Below are 6,000 nucleotides of genomic sequence, written 5' to 3'. Positions count from 1 at the left end.
CAAAAGAAAGTAAAATCCCAATGATATCAGAATAATTTTCGTATATTTTTATATTTAATAGGAAAGTAACTTAAATGTTAAAAATCTAATTTTTGCCAAAACCGTTTACCGTAATATCTATAAAGCTACAAACAAATTGCGAAGGCTATTTGTAACTGTACATGTTTCCAAAAGTAATTTTGTCGATATGTTCCATTTAAATAGAGGACTCGATAAAAAACCTCGTACTTCGGAAAATAATTCTCATAAATAAATAAATAATATATAAACTCATTAAAATTTAAACATACATTCGCTTCTTATAAAAGACTTTTTATGATTGAAAATCAAAGAAGTGGAGATCCTTATTATAATAGTTAGTCACTACACGGTTAGAAAATTAATGATGTAAAATGAGATATTCATTGGAAGCTGGTATAAATGTAAAAAAAATTACCTTGTTTTTGCAGATTTTGCAAAACCAATTTCATTTCAGATTTTAAAATTAACAAATTTCACATCGTATCATCAAAACGAACATGAAAAATTGTAACATCTCACTAGACAAAAAAAATTGAAATAGTTTTTTATAAAAAAACATTTATTTTATTTCACAGCAGTTTATTTTTATCCATTGAGGAATATTTCCATTGTGGCTCAATAATGTTTTATAATCTCTGCACCTCCCATATTTCAGTGTAGAAGTTTTTTCAGGTAACTTTACATCCTTATCAGCAATGAAAACTTTTTATACTTGACAACTTCCGTATCCAATGGTCAATAGATTTTAAACTTCAAAAGTTTTGAGCGGGCTTAGCACACTTTGACATAAGTAATTAATGTTTCCTGGGGAAAATCCTGCGGTTTAATTAGACGATTCGTTACATAGTTAATTTAATAATTCTAATCTTGGTTTATTTTATATTAATGCTTCATATAGATTCTGAATTTAATATACATTTTACACCTAAAATTACTTTTTACACTTTTTAGTAACATTCTTGTATGTGAGACGAAACCTCTTAGCGTTCAATGGAATCACCGGGTGCCGGGTCCATCGCGTTGCAGGGAGAGGAGCTTCAACAGTGCCTGGGACTTGCGACCCAGGAGTAGGTTTAAGGCCCCTATCTAACACGCGTTAAAATTCGCGAATACATAAATATGTCTGGTCTGGAGGACGACGCACAAATATCCGCTGGGGTTTTGTATTGTTTCTCATACGTATCCATCATTATAGTCCAATCTGAAACCGCTTTAAGGGTTGAGTAAAGCTTGACGTTTGATTTTGTAGCCCTAGTGCCTTTGCTCACAAAACCTACTGATCGCTCATTTGTGGTTATTTCCCCATGCGCTCTGGTTACCGAAAGACTAACCTCTTCACGTATGATTTCCAGAACCCTATCGTAACAACGCGAGTATTAGCCACTATCAAGGAGTACCTTACATCCCACCAACAAATGCTTAACAGTTCCAAATGCCTTTCCACAGATATAGCAAGTTTTTTTGATACCTTTACCCCATTTTACTAAATTACTCTGATCTGGGAGAGTCATCTGAAAAGCATTAAGGTTACATTTTTGCAATGCTGGCGACCAATCATGAATTAAGATGCGCCTATATGCGCCATGCGCCTAGATGCGCCGTGCGCCTAGATGCGCCAAATATCTCCTATGTCTAACCACTAGTTCTGCATCGCTAAACTCATCGCATAAATCTTGTATTTATCATTTATACGCCGAATAAAAGACTTCAATATATCCGTATCTTTGGCCTTCTTGCTTGATCGAAACCCTACTCTGTTAATTTGTGCTCCTATAATACACTGCTTATGGAATTGAAGTCGTGACTTCAGCTCTGAGGCATCTTTGTCTTTTGGGAGCGATTTAACGACTTCAAAATGGGTTCTCCCCTGGATATATCTCTTGGAAACTCGTAGGTGTTTATAGAGCTCCGATGGTCTTTTTAGACTTATCCCAAAACTATTGCGATCCCTGACTAAAGCAGATGAATCAGCCGTCAGCGTGAGCCTGAGCGACAACTTCAACATATTTATGACGCCTGCATCTTATTTTGACAACAGGGTTTTATTAAAATTATAGACGAGGAAAGGCCAATTGAAACGTGAAGTTAGATAATTGTCGTAGATTCAAGCTTTTAAGACGTTACTGACCTGTTCGCTATCTACCTTATTAAGATCGTTTAAAAAACTATCAACTACTCCTTCAAAAAGATGGAGTACGACCTATATTATCAATCATACGACGGAGAAATTTAAATGGCGCATTTTCCGTGACCGTAGAAACGCATTGACCTCGTAACAATTTTCCCGGATCGTATGAGGTATATCTTTTATTACGCCTACCGAGACACAGACAATGACATTTACTTGGTTTTGTCCTCAATCCATCCGTCCACTTACAGAATTTATCCACTTTATTTAAAAGTACCTGACAGTGTTTGGGCTTACGTGTCAGTATGGCGAGATTGTCAGCGAAAGCTAAAATGGATTCCGTGTATTTATTATTGAACTTGAACCGATACCCCCATTTTCCTCATTGCTGATTAATTTATCTACTAAGATATAAATTACAATATTAAATACTATTGGAGATAAACATCAACCTATTTTAAGAAGAAAGTCGTTATTAGTATCAAAAAATAACTTACTTTTAGAGGTATTAAAAGACATATTACAATTGTGGAGCTTTCTTATCCTTTTTACATTAGAATTTCATATTACCAAGTACTGAAATGATTAGCTTTAACTTTATTTTACTATATATAACATAAATTATGAAAGTTTGATTTGTCACCGGTATACCAAGAAGAACCTCAAATATGCACTTTTATAGGCTTAACGTACTGCATTTAAATTATTTTATTATATTATATATATAATAATGAGCTGCACTGAAACTAAGACTATCCCTGCTATTAAAAATCTTGAATACTTAATGTCATAGAATATTAAAAGCATTGAATAGTATTTAATGTATATTTAAAAAATCAAGTGTCTAAGAGACGAAACTTCTCAGGATTCCATAGTTTCACCGCATGGTTGCCGAGTCCATCGCAAGCATGGAGAGGAGCTTTAAAAGTTCCTGGGACTTGCGACCCGGGTAGATAGTAATAAAGATTTATTTTTATAAACTCTTAAAGCGCAATTATTACAGACCATTTCTAATACAACTATCGCCTACACCGTATTTATACGTAACAAACACCCGTCTACAAGTTACACATCCTCACGATTTGATTACATTCATTTAATATAGTTAGAAACTGTTGCTCTTACTTCCAGATAATTTGATACCAAAGTTAATCCTTTTCATTATTACATGTTTAAATATACAGTTAAATAAAGTTTATACATATCAAGCAAAACATAATTATTTAAATTATTGTCTCGAATATTCAATATAGAATAATAAATGTAATGGATAAAGGTGTGTTTGTTTTTAAGAATTTCAATACGTATGAAAATAGTTATTTATTTGTTTAATATATTCATATTCTTTGAACCCAGATATAATAATAAATTATATTTTAGTTCTGCAGTTCCTACTTGGACTATTTCATTAAAAATATATCACTAAGTATCCAGAAATATGTAGAATGGCTTCTTGCAATTTCATTAATGAGGAGAAACCTCGACTTTACAATGGTAAATATAAAATAATATGTTTCAATTTGAAGACCAATATATACGTATAAATGTCTATTTAATTTAATTCGTTTTGATTGTGCTGGAATACAACAAAGTCCATAGAGGATTAGTCCCAATTTTAGAGACTGAAGAGTTATATAAAAATTTAAAAATATATTAAAATGAATATGTGTAGATATGAACAAGTTTTATGTTTTTTATATTATAAATAACAAACAGTAATAAATTGGTTTGTGGAAAACTTGTTATCCACTACTATGTCAATGTAAAGTTGTATTTATGTACAATTCTTTGTGGATACTCTTACTCGTACAAACATATATTTTTTTTATCTCTGGTCACCGCGTACACTGTTCTTTACTTAAGTTCCAACTATATTAACAGGCGTGCTAAATTCTGAAGAGCTTAATGAGACCTAAGATTTCGCGAGTTTTATTCATTTAAATGAAACTAATATATTTCGGATATACTACGCGAATTTTATATTTTAAAACTACATAATCCCGACGTTTCAGTTAGTTTTCAGCAACCGCGATCACGAACAGACGAGATGTGAATGTCTGTCCGTTGATCCTGTTAATAACAGGAAGTTTCTGAAGACCTTCATACAACATACTTAGAAATTGCTAGAAATACCCGCGATTACATAGTGAGCACACGTTAATTGTTTCTCATAGTCTAGACTGCCTTTCGGTAAACATCTTTAAGGGAATAGCGCAAATTAGCGACCGCAGAGTCTAGACTCTAAAGCCTATGCTAGCAATAGTTTTGTCAACGTTTGTAGCGAATTTTGTTTTAAATTGCCTGTATGACCCCTAAAAAAAAGGTTGTATAGAATTGATTAAAATTTTTTCTTATTAATCGTTAATAATAACTAAAGTAAATGTACCTATATACGATTGATGAAAAATATTTATTTACTTAACAAAACTTCACAAAAAATGTTATCTATTAACGAAATATTTAAGAAAAAAAAACTGAATATATTTATTTTTGTATATTTACGATATTATATATTTACGATATTGCTTGACCAATTTGATCTGTGCCGATTAAGAAGACTTTATATTTCCTCTTAAGTTACATTTGACTTGGACACTGATTTGATTGGTATCGAAATGTCATTCCAACATTTGGAAATACAAAATTCCATACTTGCTCTGAAGATATAAAAAAATAGTTTAGGTGTAACAAGATTAAAAATAAGAGAATGTTCACAAAAAATTTTAGCAGGTCATGTCATAACCAGTTAAGTTTTTGAAATAAAAAAGTTCGCTTTCCACAGCATTGTGATTTATGAATTACACAATTAATAAATATCTCGATGTTTATTATTGAGACCTTCATGAATACTGCTTGCGGTGTTTTCTTTAGCAAAAATTTTAAGTATTAACTTTTGACAGGAATTTTCATCTACATAATTTGGTATGACTTAACACAGACTTGTTGTTGAAATATATTTTCGTTATATTTCCGAGAATTTTATTAAAATCAGTTCACATATATTTCAGAAACTTCATTTGTTCATTAACTCTGTTGATTGTAATACACTGGTTTTAACATCATATTTTCAATAAACGATTTTGTTTTATCATAAAATGAATGTATTTTTCATAGAATTGAATAATTTTTAAATGAAACTTTCGATAGGGTTTTTAATATACGTAAGGGGTACATATAAAAATTTTATTTTTTCATAACTTTATTATATGATTGATAAGCTATAAGGGACGGTGTTGTTATTAATAAAAAAAGAATAAGAATATCTTTCATCTTCAATTGTATATACAATTTTTTAGCGTGAACTACACCGTTTAGGCTAGGTACTAAATAACATGGAATAGTAATTATAATTACTATTATTTAAATATAAAAATATAGATTATATTGTTATTATAAAATATAAGTTGCTTTATTTTTGTCTAAAATAATTTGAATTGTTTTATTCATATTTTATTTAAAACAGATATAGTAACAAAAAGAAAACTTATGAATTACTTTCCTATCAGCTTTAAGTCGTAAGTGCGTGAAGCAAAAAGTTTTTGGCCATAAAGTAACTGATATACTAAAATATATGTATATATTAAATGTATATTTGTCAAAAAGAAAGACTGGGCCAGCTATCCAATATATTGCGGGACGAAAGATATAATCTGGGGCAGTTTAATCCAGTGAAAGCGCTCTTGTATAATCCGCAAACAAAGGTGAAATGGTAAACCTAGTAAACTGGTAGCTTCTAAAACAACATACTAACAGTATAAACAAGGATTACAGTTACACTATTTTACAACTGTATTATATAGTCTGAATTACTCAGATTTGTTTATTACGAATTAATATGATTTCTTTGTTTA

This window comes from Danaus plexippus, chromosome 8 (assembly GCF_018135715.1).
Source record: "Danaus plexippus chromosome 8, MEX_DaPlex, whole genome shotgun sequence".
NCBI classification, from domain to species: domain Eukaryota; kingdom Metazoa; phylum Arthropoda; class Insecta; order Lepidoptera; family Nymphalidae; genus Danaus; species Danaus plexippus.
Note: the sequence above shows the minus strand (reverse complement) of the source record.